Source organism: Nerophis ophidion, linkage group LG16 (assembly GCF_033978795.1).
Source record: "Nerophis ophidion isolate RoL-2023_Sa linkage group LG16, RoL_Noph_v1.0, whole genome shotgun sequence".
NCBI lineage: Eukaryota > Metazoa > Chordata > Actinopteri > Syngnathiformes > Syngnathidae > Nerophis > Nerophis ophidion.
Window position 1 is genome coordinate 26,247,278 of NC_084626.1, and position 17,500 is coordinate 26,264,777.

The 17,500-nt window shown below is 41.5% G+C and overlaps 1 protein-coding gene across 1 annotated transcript in view; it reads left to right on the forward strand.

The window, feature by feature from the left end:
• foxp1b (forkhead box P1b) overlaps nucleotides 1-17,500 on the forward strand; it is a 670,786-nt gene that overhangs the window by 76,291 nt on the left and 576,995 nt on the right.

A 17,500-nucleotide genomic window follows, 5' to 3' on the forward strand; every position in this document is an offset into this window, starting at 1 on the left:
TTTTATTTTTTTGCAAATAATAACGAACTAAGAATTTCTTGGCTGCAACACGTGCCAAAGTAGTTGGGAAAGGGCATGTTCACCACTGTGTTTCATCACCTTTTCTTTTAACAACACTCAATAAACCTTTGGGAACTGAGGAGACAAATTTTTGAAGCTTTGCAGGTTGAATTCTTTCCCATTCTTGTTTTATGTAAAGCTTAAGTTGTTGGGGTATTTTACGCTTCATAATGCACCACACATTTTCAATGCGAGACAGGTCTGGACGACAGTCAAGCCAGTCTAGTACCCGCACTCTTTTACTATGAAGCCACGCTGTTGTAACAAGTGACTTGGCATTGTCTTACTGAAATAAGCAGGGGCGTCCATGATAACGTTGCTTGGATGGCAACATATGTTGTTGCAAAACCTGTATGTACCTTTCAGCATTAATGGTGCCTTCACAGATGTGTAAGTTACCCATGCCTTGGGCACTAATACACCCCCATACCATCACAGAAGCTGGATTTTCAACTTTGCACCTAGACCAGTCCTGATGGTTATTTTCCTCTTTGGTTCGGAGGACACAACGTTCACCATTTCCAAAAAACAATTTGAAATGTGGACTTGCCAGACCATAGAACACTTTCCCACTTTGCAGCAGTCCATCTTAGCTGATTTCAGTTCCAGCGAAGCCGACGGCGTTTCTGGGTGTCGTTGATAAATGGCTTTGGCTTTGCATAGTAGAGCTTTAACTTGCACTTACGGATGTAGTGACAAACTGTAGTTACTGACAGTGGTTTTTTGAAGTGTTTCTGAGCGATGTGGTGATATCCTTTTCACAGTGATGTCGCTTTTTGATGCAGTGCCGCCTGAGGGAACGAAAGTCTGTTATATAATCGCTTACGTAGAGTGATTTCTTCAGATTCTCTGAACCTTTTGATGGTATTACGGACCGTAGATGGTGAAATTCCTTGCGATAGCCCGTTGAGAAATGTTGTTGTTTGACAATTTGCTCACGTATTTGTTCACAAAGTGGTGACCGTTTCCCAATCCTTGTTTCTGAATGACTGAGCATTTCACGGAAGCTGCTTTTACACCCAATCATGGCACCCACCTGTTCCCAATTAGCCTGCACACCTGTGGGATGTTCCAAATAAGTGTTTGATGAGAATTCCTCAACTTTATCAGTATTTATTGCCACCTTTCCCAACTTCTTTGTCACGTGTTTCCGGCATCAAATTCTAAAGTTAATGATTATTTGCCAAAAAAAAAGTGTTTATCAGTTTGAACATCAAATATGTTGTCTTTGTTGCATATTCAACTGAATATGGGTTGAAAATGATTAGCAAATCATTGCATTCTGTTTATATTTACATCTAACACAATTTACCAACTCATAAGGAAACAGGGTTTGTATTTCAGAGTTCCAAACACTAGTTAACAAACAAGAGGATTCTCGTGTTTTTAGTTAGGTTAAGCATTTATTTTCTAATGTAAAAGAGCAGTGAAGGTATTCCTAAAGTTACACATCGTGGTCTCTGATTTTCCTTCCTTCTTATATCCAAACTTTTTTTGTCAGTTTGGATATGAGATTAGCCCTAGATTTCATTAATTATGGTCTTAAAAAGTCTTCAATTGTACTTGTTGACAGAGGCTCTGCGGGATTTATTTAAGGAAACTAAGTTTGACATACAAATACGCTCCTCACATCTGAACATTGTTTACAATCATGGCCACCAGCAACGAGAGCAATTCGGACAGAGAAAGCAACGATTTCCCCATTAATTTGAGCGAGGATGAAAGATTTGTGGATGAGGAAAGTGAGAGTGAAGGACTAGAAAAAAAAAAAAGCAGTGGGAGCGATTCAGATAGGGAAGATGCTGTGAGAGGCGCCGTGGCAGCCGTGGGGGTGGCAGGACCACACGGCCAGGCCCAACCGCAACAAGGGATAGAGCCATACCGCTTTGAACCCGGCGCTGACGGTCAGGAGGACGCACACGACATACATCGCCTTCAAAATACAGAATGGTAAAAATGATCGCTGCATAATACACTATACTTTGTTTGTGTGGTCCAATCCAACCGTGTTCGCTTGACATCTCTGTTCCATAGTTAAAGCTTGACTGTCATCTTTCGGGAATGTAAACAATGAAATACGGGCTGTGTTTGTGTTGCTAAAGCCGGCCGCAACACACCGCTTCCCACCTACAGCTTTCTTCCTTGATGTCTCCATTTTTCATTGAACAAAATGCAAAAGATTAACCAACACAGATGTCCAGAATACTGTGGAATTTTGCGTTTAAAACAGACGACTAAATATCTGGGCACGATGCTGGCACAAAATGTCCTTTACAATCCGTGACGCCACACGCAGGCGTCATCATACCGAGACGTTTTCAGCAGGATTTTTCGGCGCGAAATTTAAAATTGCACTTTAGTAAACTAACCCGGCCGTATTGGCATGTGTTGCAATGTTAATATTTCATCATTGATATATAAACTATCAGACTGCGTGGTCGGTAGTAGTGGGTTTCCGTAGGTCTTTAACCTCATAGTCCAAACGGGACTATTTTGAGTCATCGACTATCTTAACATTTGGCCGACTAATCGGATTAGGATAAGATAGACCTTTGTTTATTCCACAATGGGGAAATTATATGGTTGCCGTGCAGAATCAGAAAGTCCACAAATAATACAAACAAGAGGGAAGCAACAAAGGACAATAAAAGAGCAGAGCTGACGCAACCAGCTGCCAGTCCAGCGGCGCTTTTCCTTCTTACAGCTACAAAGGTAAAACACAATGAAAAAAACAAAAAATAGCAATAAATACTGGAATTTCCGGATGATAGGCAGCTACTTTTTTTCCCTGGCTTTGAACCTAACAGCTTATAAAACGGTGCAGTTATTTTTTGGATTTTTTTTTTGCTGAGGGCCATAAAACAAATAGATTAAAAAACAAAACAAGCAAACTGAATTATTGAATAGGTGTGTTATTGTTTGTGCTACGGCGCCATCTTTTAGACGAGTTTGCTCACTGCAGGCGCTGCATGGCCTCTCCGTCTCCACTGAGCTATGAACCTGAAGCACAATTGCCATTCGGTTTTCTAGCCGTCCATAGCGTTACTACTTGTATTGACTCTTTATTTATCACTTCAAACAACATTTGTAAGTTTTACAGTCTCACTAAAACAATTTTTACTTACTAAACCGCCCATGTGTGATGTCTTTAGAATTGTTTTTTTAATGTACTTTTGTACGTACTATCGTGATGTAATCAAGTAAGCGTCATCAGCGTTAGCGAATATGCTGATTTACAAGTGTCTTTGTTGGTATTATTAATTTAAAATGGCATTCCTTTTGTATTGTTTCCGTTTCTTAAATTCACCAAAATGTCACTTTAGAGTTATTGACTCTGTTTAGCTGATTAAAAAGGTTGCTTCCGCAGCTCGTGGGTCCATGGTAAATGATAACTGGGTTATACTTGTATAGCGCTTTTCTACCTTCAAAGTACTCAAATCACTTTGACACTATTTCCACATTCACACACTGATGGCGGGAGATGCCATGCAAGGCCTTAACCACGACCCATCAGGAGCAAGGGTGAAGTGTCTTGCTCAAGGACACAACAGACATGACGAGGTTGGTAGGAACCAGGAACCCTCAGGTTCCCGGCACGGCCACTCTCCCAACTGCGCCACGCTTCCCCAAGTCAAAAAACAAGTAAATATCAAGTAAGGACAGAGTAAATGTCAAGTAAATACCAAGTAAATGTAAAGTTAAAAACCAGGTAAATCTCGAGTAAATACCAAGTAACTACCGAGCAAATGTCAAGTAAATACAGAGTAAATATCAACTAAATACTGAGTAAATGTCAAGTAAATACCAAGTAAATTTAAAGTAAATATCAAGTAAATACAGAGTAATTGTCAAATAAATGTCAAGTTAATACCAAGTAAATACAGAGTGAATGTAAAATATATACCAAGTAAATATCAAGTAAATACTGAGTAAATATCAAGCAAATACCAAGTAAATTTAAAGTAAATATCAAGTAAATACAGAGTAATTGTCAAATAAATATCAAGTTAATACCAAGTAAATACAGAGTGAATGTAAAATAAATACCAAGTAAATATCAAGTAAATACTGAGTTATTGTCAAATAAATGCCAAGTAAATACTAAGTACATATCAAGTAAATACCAAGTAAATTTAAAGTAAATATCAAGTAAATACCAAGTAATTGTCAAATAAATGTCAAGTTAATACCAAGTAAATACAGAGTGAATGTAAAATAGATACCAAGTAAATATCAAGTAAATACTGAGTAAATGTCAAATAAATGTCAGTTAAATACCAAGTAAATATCAAGTAACTATCATGTAAATACAGAGTAATTGTCAAGTAAATACCAAGTAAATGGCAAGTAAATACTCAGTAAATATCAACTAAATACTGAGTAAATGTCAAATAAATACCAAGTAAATGTCAAATAAATGTCAAGTAAATACTAAGTAAATGTCAAATAAATGTCAAGTAAATACTAAGTAAATACAGAGTAATTGTCAAATACATGTCAAGTTAATAAGTAAATATAGAGTAAATGTAAAGTAAATACCAAGTAAATATCAAGTAAATACTGAGTATATATCAATTAAATGTCAAGTAAATACTAAGTAAATATCAAGTAATTACCAAGTAAATGTAAAGTAAATCCATCCATCCATCCACCCATCCATCCATCCATCATCTTCCGCTTATCCGAGGTCGGGTCGCGGGGGCAGCAGCCTAAGCAGGGAAGCCCAGACTTCCCTATCTCCGGCCACTTCGTCTAGCTCTTCCCGGGGGATCCCGAGGCGTTCCCAGGCCAGCCGGGAGACATAGTCTTCCCAACGTGTCCTGGGTCTTCCCCGTGGCCTCCTACGGGTTGGACGTGCCCTAAACACCTCCCTAGGGAGGCGTTCGGGTGGCATCCTGACCAGATGCCCGAACCACCTCATCTGGCTCCTCTCGATGTGAAGGAGCAGCGGCTTTACTTTGAGTTCCTCCCGGATGACAGAGCTTCTCACCCTATCTCTAAGGGAGAGGAAACTCATTTCGGCCGCTTGTACCCGTGATCTTATCCTTTCGGTCATGACCCAAAGCTCATGACCATAGGTGAGGATGGGAACGTAGATCGACCGGTAAATTGAGAGCTTTGCCTTCCGGCTCAGCTCCTTCTTCACCACAACGGATCGATACAACGTCCGCATTACTGAAGACGCCGCACCGATCCGCCTGTCGATCTCACGATCCACTCTTCCCCCACTCGTGAACAAGACTCCTAGGTACTTGAACTCCTCCACTTGGGGCAGGGTCTCCTCCCCAACCCGGAGATGGCACTCCACCCTTTTCCGGGCGAGAACCATGGACTCGGACTTGGAGGTGCTGATTCTCATTCCGGTCGCTTCACACTCGGCTGCGAACCGATCCAGTGAGAGCTGAAGATCCCGGTCAGATGAAGCCATCAGGACCACATCATCTGCAAAAAGCAGAGACCTAATCCTGCGGTCACCAAACCGGAACCCCTCAACGCCTTGATTGCGCATAGAAATTCTGTCCATAAAAGTTATGAACAGAATCGGTGACAAAGGACAGCCTTGGCGGAGTCCAACCCTCACTGGAAACGTGTCCGACTTACTGCCAGCAATGCGGACCAAGCTCTGGCACTGATCATACAGGGAGCGGACCGCCACAATAAGACAGTCCGATACCCCATACTCTCTGAGCACTCCCCACAGGACTTCCCGAGGGACACGGTCGAATGCCTTCTCCAAGTCCACAAAGCACATGTAGACTGGTTGGGCAAACTCCCATGCACCCTCAAGAACCCTGCCGAGAGTATAGAGCTGGTCCACAGTTCCATGACCAGGACGAAAACCACACTGTTCCTCCTGAATCCGAGGTTCGACTATCCAGTGTAGCCTCCTCTCCAGTACACCTGAATAAACCTTACCGGGAAGGCTGAGTAAAGTAAATATCAAGTAAATACAGAGTAATTGTCAAATAAATGTCAAGTTAATACCAAGTAAATACAGAGTGAATGTAAAATAAATATCAAGTAAATACTGAGTATATGTCAAGTAAATGTTAAGTAAATACCAATTAAATACCAAGTAAATATCAAGTAAATACTGAGTAAATGTCGAATAAATGTCATGTAAACACCAAATATATATAAAGTAACTATCAAGTAAATACAGAGTAAATGTCAAGTAAATACCAAGTAAATGTCAAGTAAATACTGATTAAATGTCAAGTAAATATCAGCTAAATACCAAGTAAATATCAAGTAAATACTGTGTAAATGTCAAATAAGTGTCAAATAAATACCTAGTAAATTAAGAGTAAATGTCAAGTAAAAACCAAGTAAATATCAGGTAAACACCAAGTAAATGTCAAGTAAAAACCAACTAGACGACAACATGGGTCCATGACGATGACTTCTGTTTTGTTTGATCAGCCGTTTTACTGCTGTTACAGAGACCATTTGGAAACATTTATGAAACATTTGTAAAAATCTTTCTGTGTAATTAACTCATTTCACAAAGCTCTGTAATCCAGAAATGAGTTTTTTGTCAGGCTTTCCCCTGACAGTTTGTCTATGTTTTAGTTTTTTCCTCTGCATTTGTCTGTTTCCTCTGTGTTTAGTATCTCCTGTCTTTAGTTCCTGTCTAGTGCTCTTATTTTGTCAGCTTCCTGTCTTGTTCCCTGAGTGCTGTGTACCTCCTCAGCTGCGGCTGATCGGCACCTGGCCACACCTGTTGCCAATCAGCCTGCTCCTATTTGTACCTGCTTTGTCTTGTGTCAGTTGCTGGATCATTGTATTGTCGTTGCCTCATATCACTCTTGTGTCTTTGCTACCTGTCATGTCTGGCATCATTTCAGCTATTACCTGTCGTGATACATCTTGTCCTTGTCGTTGTAGCGGTAAGCTGTTCTTGTTAGCCATTCGTTATTTCCTGTTTTTCTGTTTGCTATCCTCTAGTTTCCATGCTAAAAGTTCCTTTTTCTTTTCTAGCTTCCAGTGCTAGCTCCCTTAGTTTGTTATTCTGCCCACGTGCGTGCTTTTTGTTTTTGTTCTTGTTCTATTATTTATAATAAATAATGTCTTCCTATTCTATGCCTGCCTCCGTCTCTGCATCTTGGGGTTCAACAACAAATACCCCTGACATTTTTAGTCAATATAGCTTGTTTTGACAATGTTTCTCAAAGGGGAGGCATTTTGAGAGCTAAACGAGTCCATGCATGGATGACTATAGAGTCCTACCTTTCTGCACTTCTTTCACGGCTACCCCGCCATGACACTTAACGCCTCATTTGAGGGCTCTGTGGTCAATGTATTGAGTCTGTGGTCTGTTACCATAAAAGGTAGCTTTTCCCTCTCTGCTGATGGGGCACTTACTTGTGGGTACTGCCACTCCCCCTGTATGGAATATCTATATGGGAAGACGTATATCTAATGGATAGTTGTGTTCCATCAGATTGCATCATAAACACAAAAAGCTCTGCAAGTTGAAAAGGAAAGCACAGTGAAAATATATTTGTATATATAATAATAATATATTTACCATGTATTGATTAACGTGGACCCCGACTTAATAAACAAGTTAAAAAACGTACTCGGGTGTTACCATTTAGTGGTCGATTGTACGGAATATGTACTGGACTGGGCGATCTACTAATAAAAGTCTCAATCAATCAATCAATCGATTGTACAGTATAGGGCTGTTTCTAGACTAGGTGGACAGAGATGCAGGAAATCAAAGCCAAAATTAGGCTCAGTTCAAATTCTCAACTTGACCCTCCCCCCTTGGCTCCAGCATTTAGTCAACAAGGGTGCCAAATGTACGGCCTGCAGGCCGATCAGCCCAGCGAACCGGTTTTTAAATGTCAAAAAAATGTCAAGTAAATACTAAGTAAATGTCAAGTAAATACCAAGTAAATGTAAGGTAAATATCAAGTAAATACAGAGTAATTGTCCAAAAAATGTCAAGTTAATACCAAGTAAATACAGAGTGAATGTAAAATAAATACCAAGTAAATATCAAGTAATACGTCCAACCGGTAGGAGGCCTCGGGGAAGACCCAGGACACGTTGGGAAGACTATGTCTCCCGGCTGGCCTGGGAACGCCTCGGGATCCCCGGGAAGAGCTAGACGAAGTGGCTGGGGAGAGGGAAGTCTGGGCTTCCCTGCTTAGGCTGCTGCCCCCGCGACCCGACCTCGGATGAGCGGAAGAAGATGGATGGATATCAAGTAAATACTGAGTAAATGTCAAATAAATGTCGAGTAAATACTAAGTAAATACCAAGTAAATTTAAAGTAAATATCAAGTAAATACCGAGTAATTGTCAAATAAATGTCAAGTTAATACCAAGTAAATACAGAGTGAATGTAAAATAAATACCAAGTAAATATCAAGTAAATACTGAGTAAATGTCAAATAAATGTCGAGTAAATACTAAGTAAATACCAAGTAAATTTAAAGTAAATATCAAGTAAATACCGAGTAATTGTCAAATAAATGTCAAGTTAATACCAAGTAAATACAGAGTGAATGTAAAATAAATACCAAGTAAATATCAAGTAAATACTGAGTAAATGTAAAATAAATGTCGAGTGAATACTAAGTAAATACCAAGTAAATTTAAAGTAAATATCAAGTAAATACCGAGTAATTGTCAAATAAATGTCAAGTTAATACCAAGTAAATACAGAGTGAATGTAAAATAAATACCAAGTAAATATCAAGTAAATACTGAGTAAATGTAAAATAAATGTCGAGTAAATACTAAGTAAATACCAAGTAAATTTAAAGTAAATATCAAGTAAATACCGAGTAATTGTCAAATAAATGTCAAGTTAATACCAAGTAAATACAGAGTGAATGTAAAATAAATACCAAGTAAATATCAAGTAAATACTGAGTAAATGTAAAATAAATGTCGAGTAAATACTAAGTAAATACCAAGTAAATTTAAAGTAAATATCAAGTAAATACCGAGTAATTGTCAAATAAATGTCAAGTTAATACCAAGTAAATACAGAGTGAATGTAAAATAAATACCAAGTAAATATCAAGTAAATACTGAGTAAATGTAAAATAAATGTCGAGTAAATACTAAGTAAATACCAAGTAAATACCAAGTAATTGTCAAATAAATGTCAAGTTAATACCAAGTAAATACAGAGTGAATGTAAAATAAATACCAAGTAAATATCAAGTAAATACTGAGTAAATGTAAAATAAATGTCGAGTAAATACTAAGTAAATACCAAGTAAATTTAAAGTAAATATCAAGTAAATACCGAGTAATTGTCAAATAAATGTCAAGTTAATACCAAGTCAATACAGAGTGAATGTAAAAAAAAAAGTCAAGTAAATATCAAATAAATACATAGTAAATATCAAGTAACTATCATGTAAATACAGAGTAATTGTCAAGTACATACCAAGTAAATGGCAAGTAAATACTCCGTAAATATCCACTAAATACTGAGTAAATGTCAAATAAATACCAAGTAAATGTATTTACTTGGTTTTTAACCGGCTCGCTGGAGGAGTTTGCGAAGTATAACAATAAGCTGATATTGTGGAATGAAAGAAACTGCTGTTCAAAATGTGTCCACTAGATGTCGCAAAAGCAATTCTTTGTATTCGTATTACTTCCGAGGGGGGTGGAGCTTTTGTTGCTTGTTACTGATAGGATACAACATGTGGATTGTCGCGTTTTTGCCTTGATTGTCAAAGATGTTGTCGGTAATGTAAACTGTGAAATGTTTACGAAAATACATGTTTCGGATAATCTGTACATTTCGTATTTATGACTGCATGGGAACTGATTTTCAGGGTGCACATAAATGGGCGACTTGTCCAGGGTGTACGCCGCCTTCTGCCCGATTGTAACTGAGATAGCGCCCTCTCTCCCCCGACCCCGAAGGGACAAGCGGTAGAAAATGAATGGACATAAATATGCTGAAATAACATAAAATAGCTTATTATGTGATTAATTAAATTGGTCTAAAATCACACGTTTTGTTCTGGCAAAGGCTTGGGCAATTATTTTGACTCCAGGTGCCACATTTAGAGGACAAAAATGTGCCTGGGGGCTGGTATATAAATACAAACCCCGTTTCCATATGAGTTGGGAAATTGTGTTAGATGTAAATATAAACGGAATACAATGATTTGCAAATCCTTTTCAAACCATATGCTACTCATATGAATGGACATGGTTTTAACACAAGGAGCGGGTGATTGCATTTTTGAAAATATAGTTTGTGCGGACATAGTATTAGTTCTTATATGGCACCGCATGCATTATTTTACGATCAAAATATTTTATTTTGCAGTACATGCTTTACACCACTGCGACGTCTTCCAAAATATTAATATTGGGGGATGAGAGTTTCTTTGTTTTTCTTTTTTCAGATTTTTAAACATTTTTTTTAAACAAGCACCCAAATGACTTCCGTGCTCCACCACACCCCGTAAAGAAAAATGCTAAATTTCAACTACGCTCACCAACATCCTGTTAAACGAACGTAATTCTATTCCTCTTGGCTCTCTTTGCTTTCCACAGTTGCAGACGTTTTTTTGGCCTTCGTCGCGACACCCAGGAGGAGAGACTTTGCTCGGGGAAGGGGAGAGAAAGAGGCTGACTCCATTAGTGTCATTTGGTTCGCTTATTAGATCACTCTGACTGATAGACGCAGAAAATTGTTTTAATTGTGGTTAACCAATTGTGCACAGAACAGCTATAATGTGCGTGAAGTGCCGGGGAAGAGCAACGCTTGGCCTGTTTATTCTCACGTCGCCTTTCCAGAGGAAATGAACAACAATCGGGTCTTGAGGATCAAGCGTAAACACGGCCACGGACACTCACACCCCCCTTGGGCAGGTTGAGGCGTGTTCAGTGAGATGCTGCCCTTTAAGTAATGCGTCTGACCAGTGCGTCTTCTCCTCGGGCGAGGAAAACGGGCGCCTTTTTACCGTCTGATGAAGATGGCACAACTTCACACACATGTAACAGCCTTAAACGACACAGCCCAGTAAGCATTGCTTGCTCCTTGAAGTCATGCCAGAAAAAAAATGTATTAGTAACGTACACACATGTAAGATATGTCTGCAAATACCACAAACTAAAATGTCTGTGCGGTAACGGGCTTATTATTATGGAATCATTTCAACATTTCACAATCAGAGACATCCATCCATCCTATTCCGCTTATCTGAGGTCGGGTCGCGGGGGCAGCAGCCTAAGCAGGGAAGCCCAGGCTTTCCTCTGCCCAGCCACTTAGTCCAGCTCTTCCCGGGGGATCCCGAGGCGTTATCCTACCGGTCGGACGTGCCCTAAACACCTCCCTAGGGAGTAGAGATGCGCGGTTTGCGGTCTCATCCGCGGAGTCCGCGGGTCGGGCGGTTGACATGACGAAAAAATTGATTTTAATTAGATTCGGGCGGGTGGCGGTTGAACCATCCGGAAATATTTGATATGCATGGTTCTGTGATCGGTATCCTTTGCCATTCAGAGTGCCATTTAAAACCCATGTCATAAAGCGAAGAAGACAATAGGAGACGCTAATATTATCTAGAATGACTGCCGGCAGTCACCTAGATAATAAGTATCAGGGCGTGCTATAAAGCCATTGGTTTTGTCGCCTACTACAACATGTACGATCTGCTTGTCAGTCCAGCAACATGTTGTGTGTTGCTTCCGCAGCAACACGCACACGACTGCAAGGCATACTGGGTGACACAGAGTACACTAATGGATGTGATATAAACAATTTTAACACTCTTAGTAATATGCGCCACGCTGTGAAGCCACACCAGTTAAGAACAACAAACACATTTCGTGCGAACATCCTCACAGTAACACAACATAAACGCAACACAACAAATACCCATAATCCTTTGTGTCCGTGACACTTCCTGAATATATCACAGTAGGTGTGGTGTTCTTGGGATGCAACTCAGTATTCTTCTTCCTCCAAACACAACGAGTTGAGTTTATACCAAAATGGATACATGGATGATACAGCAGAGGATTGGGAGAATGTCATGTGGTCAGATGAAACCAAAATAGAACTTTTTGGTATAAACTCAACTCGTCGTGCAAGGCACCAAACAAGAATGACAAACACATTTCGGGAGAACATCCTCACAGTAACACAACATAAACGCAACACGACAAATACACGGAATCCTTTGCATCCATGACAATTTCTGACTATATAATACACCCCGCTAACAGCAAAACCCGCCACTCCTCCACCCCCCCGTGCGTCGGTAAGGTGGGCGGGGGGTGTAAAATATATTCAGGAAGTGTCACGGACACAAAGGATTATGGGTATTTGTTGTGTTGCGTTTATGTTGTGTTACTGCGAGGATGTTCTCCCGAAATGCGTTTGTCAATCTTGTTGGGTGTGGATTCACAGCGTGGCGCATATTACTAAGAGTGTTAAAATTGTTTATATCACAACCATCAGTGTACTCTGTATCACCCAGTATGCCTTGCAGTCGTGTGCGTGTAATTGCGGAAGCTGCACACAACATGTTGCCGGACCAACAATCGGCTCGTACATGTTGTTGAAGGTGTTTAAGGTAATAGCTTCACAGCACGCCCATATTCTTATAATCAGGATGAACGCTATTGAATTATCGCGGAAACGTTAGCGGCTCCAATTGTCATCATTACTCTGTGAAACAGGTTTAAATAGCTCTGAGAGTGGTAAAGGCGGACAACCTCTGCTGTACTTCAGCGGGCGGTTGGCGGGCGGGTACGGTCCTGATAAAATGTTGGTTCGGGTGGACGGCGGGTGGATGACGACTTTGGTGACGCGGATGCGGATGATATACATGCCTATCCGCGCATCTCTACTAGGGAGGCGTTTTGGTGGCATCCTGACCAGATGCCCGAACCACCTCATCTGGTACATCTGGATTTTGAGGAGCAGCAGCTTTACTTGGAGTTCCTCCCGGATGGCAGAGCTTCTCACCCTATCTCTAAGGGAGAGCCTTGCCACCCGGCTTGTACCCGTGATCTTGTCCTTTCGGTCATAACCCAAAGCTCATGACCATGGGTGAGGATGGGAACGTAGATCGACTGGTAAATTGAGAGCAACAATCAGAATCAGAAATACTTTATTTATGAAGGACGGTAAATTGAGATTTTCAGTACAATCCCATTCAAGATCAGACAAACATTACAAGGAGACAGCAATAGGATCCCTCCGGCTCCCCTTGCAGAAAAAGGTCTCAAACAGGGTAGGGAAGGGGGGGAGAGAGAGTAAAAAAATATTAAATCAAAGGTTTGACTTCAGGGAGGGGGTCCAGATTGATTGATTGAAGCTTTTATTAAAATGGATACATGGATGATACAGCAGAGGATTGGGAGAATGTCATGTGGTCAGATGAAACCAAAATACAACGTTTTGGTATAAACTCAACTCGTTGTGTTCGGAGGAAGAAGAAAACTGAGTTGCATCCCAAGAACACCACACCTACTGTAAAACATGGGGGTGGAAACATTATGCTTTGGGGCTAGTTTTCTGCTAAGGGGACAGGACGATTGATCCGTGTTAAGGAAAGAATGACTGGGGCCATGTATCGGAATGAGAATCAGCACCTCCAAGTCCGAGTCCATGGTTCTCGCCCGGAAAAGGGTGGAGTGCCATCTCCGGGTTGGGGAGGAGACCCTGCCCCAAGTGGAGGAGTTCAAGTACCTAGGAGTCTTGTTCACGAGTGGGGGAAGAGTGGATTGTGAGATCGACAGGCGGATCGGTGCGGCGTCTTCAGTAATGCGGACGTTGTATCGATCCGTTGTGGTGAAGAAGGAGCTGAGCCGGAAGGAGAAGCTCTCAATTTACCGGTCGATCTACGTTCCCATCCTCACCTGTGGTCATGAGCTTTGGGTCATGACCGAAAGGATAAGATCACGGGTACAAGCGGCCCAAATGAGTTTCCTCTCCCTTAGAGATAGGGTGAGAAGCTCTGCCATCCGGGAGGAACTCAAAGTAAAGCCGCTGCTCCTCCACATCGAGAGGAGCCAGATGAGGTGGTTCGGGCATCTGGTCAGGATGCCACCTGAAAGCCTCCCTAGGGAGGTGTTTAGGGCACGTCCAGCTGGTAGGAGGCCACGGGGAAGACCCAGGACACGTTGGGAAGACTATGTCTCCCGGCTGGCCTGGGAACGCCTCGGGATCCCCCGGGAAGAGCTAGACGAAGTGGCTGGAGATAGGGAAGTCTGGGCTTCCCTGCTTAGGCTGCTGCCCCCGCGACCCGACCTCGGATAAGCGGAAGATGATGGATGGATGAATGGGGCCATGTATCGTGAGATTTTGAGCCAAAACCTCCTTCCATCAGTGAGAGCTAAGAATGGTTGACCAAATACTTATTTTCCACCATAATTTACAAATAAATTCTTTAAAATTCCTACAAATTCCTGGATTTTTTATTCACATTCTGTCTCTCACAGTTGAAGTGTACCTATGATGAAAATTACAGACCTCTGTCATCATTTTAAGTGGGAGAACTTGCACAATCGGTGGCCGACTAAATACTTTTTTGCCCCACTATACGTCACGTCCCTCCCGTACAATGGGGGACCGCCTATGAAAATACCGCATACATAAAACCTGGGGATCCCGGTTTTAGAGGAGGAGATTACAATTTTTGATTGATTGATTGATACTTTTATTAGTAGATTGCACAGTACAGTACATATTCCGTACAATTGACCACTAAATGGTAACACCCGAATAAGTTTTTCAACTTGTTTAAGTCGGAGTCCACGTTAATCAATTCATGGTAATCAGTGTTCCATTGAATTTTGAACATGTTCTTGAGAACTTCTAGGAACATACTTGCAGTCCACCGACTGTTGATATCCCGCCTGCACATTGTCCGGAATGAAAGTTGACAGGAAGAACCGTGGGCAGAGACCAGAGCTCGTGCAGCTGGCCATGGCCGGAGAATAGGAAGCTGTGTGTTCTTTGGCTTTGCGTCGCGAGGCAAATTAAAGCTCATATCTGCCAACTTCTTTGCCTCCCTGCACTTTCCTGTTTGGACTTGAAAGGTGATTGGGAGCCAAGGCAGTGACAGTTGACGGAAGCTACGCAGAGGAGAGAGTATTTATTTACAGTGAGGCGCAGTGATGCTTGTTCAGGATGCGGTTTTCATGCAGGATGCAACTCACCGCCCCGCCCCCCCCCCCCCCCTCAAAAAACAAGCACACAAGCACACTCCTAGTTTTATCTTTCTAATGTCGTCCTCACAATACAATCCCTAAGTTTGATTATGCATGGGAAGTGTGGGAGGAGGAAGGTGATTTAGGGGCCACATTGTATTGTGTAACTGTCAGGGTCTGAAATAATGGAGCCAATAAGATTCGGTATCGAAATAAAAAAAAATGACTTTGCCAAAAAAGTTGTATTGGCACCTAAACATGTTTTAGCTACTTTAGTTATTGGAGGGTTCCGGTCGGACGGTTTGTCACGGTACACATTTCCGGCGTTGATGTTGCACTAGTGAGCCACGGGTGAGGAGATGCTGCTTCATTAAGTGAAGTGAAGTGATCTATATTTATATCAATCAATCAATCAATGTTTATTTATATAGCCCCAAATCACAAATGTCTCAAAGGACTGCACAAATCATTACGACTACAACATCCTCGGAAGAACCCACAAAAGGGCAAGGAAAACTCACACCCAGTGGGCAGGGAGAATTCACATTCAGTGGGACGCCAGTGACAATGCTGACTATGAGAAACCTTGGAGAGGACCTCAGATGTGGGCAACCCCCCCCCTCTAGGGGACCGAAAGCAATGGATGTCGAGCGGGTCTAACATGATACTGTGAAAGTCCAATCCATAGTGGCTCCAAGACAGCAGTGAGAGTCCCGTCCACAGGAAACCATCTCAAGCGGATCAGCAGCGTAGAGATGTCCCCAACCGATACAGGCGAGCGGTCCATCCTGGGTCCCGACGAGCGGTCCATCCTGGGTCTCGACTCTGGACAGTCAGTACTTCATCCATGGTCATATAGCGCTTTTCTCTAGTGACTCAAAGCGCTTTACATAGTGAAACCCAATATCTAAGTTACATTTAAACCAGTGTGGGTGGCAATTAATGATTGAAGTAAAGTCAGAATGTCATTAGAACAGTTATCTCCGCCTTTTGACACTTCTTCCACTCCCGTCCTTGCACGCTACACCGCTACTATAAAGATGACGGGGAGGAGACACGTAAATAAGACCGCCAAAAAAACGCGCATCCCGAAACAATTGAAGATGATCTTTAAAACATAATCGATGCAACATTTTGACCAAATAACCACCATTTCATGTTATGTAGACCACAAGATAGTGTTATAAATTTTGAAAAAAATCATATTATGACCCCTTTAATGCGCCTTATAATTCGGTGTGCCTTTGGTATGAAAAAATACCTGAATAGACCGGCTCATCAGCAGTGAAGTGAATTATATTTATATAGCGCTTTTTCCTCAAGTGACTCAAAGCGCTTTACATAGTGAAACCCAATATCTAAGTTACATTTAAACCAGTGTGGGTGGCAATTAATGATTGAAGTAAAGTCAGAATGTCATTAGAACAGTTATCTCCGCCTTTTGACACTTCTTCCACTCCCGTCCTTGCACGCTACACCGCTACTATAAAGATGACGGGGAGGAGACACGTAAATAAGACCGGCAAAAAAACGCGCATCCCGAAACAATTGAAGATGATCTTTAAAACATAATCGATGCAACATTTTGACCAAATAACCACCATTTCATGTTATGTAGACCACAAGATAGTGTAATAAATTTTGAAAAAAATCATATTATGACCCCTTTAATGCGCCTTATAATTCGGTGTGCCTTTGGTATGAAAAAATACCTGAATAGACCGGCTCATCAGCAGTGAAGTGAATTATATTTATATAGCGCTTTTCTCTAGTGACTCAAAGCGCTTTACATAGTGAAACCCAATATCTAAGTTACAATTAAACCAGTGTGGGTGGCACTGGGAGCAGGTGGGTAAAGTGTCTTGCCCAAGGACACAACGGCATTGACTAGGATGGCGAAAGCGGGGATCGAACCTGCAACCCTCAAGTTGCTGACACGGACGCTCTACCAACCGAGCTATACCGTCCCCGGTATAGCTAGTACACCTTTTAGTCCGGTGCACCCTGAAAAATACAGTAGTTGATCAGGGTTTGGATAACATAACATACATTAGGCAAGTGTGAATGTATGTTATGTAAAGTGGCCGTGCCAGCAACCTGAGGGTTCCTGGTTTGGTCCCCAGCTTCTACCACCTGAGTCACATCCATTGTGTCCTTGAGCAAGACACTTCACCCTTGCTCCAGATGGGTCGTGGTTAGGGTCTTGCATGGCAACTCCCGCCATCAGTGTGTGAATGGGTGAATATGGAAATAGTGTCAAAGCGCTTTGAGTACCTTGAAGATAGAA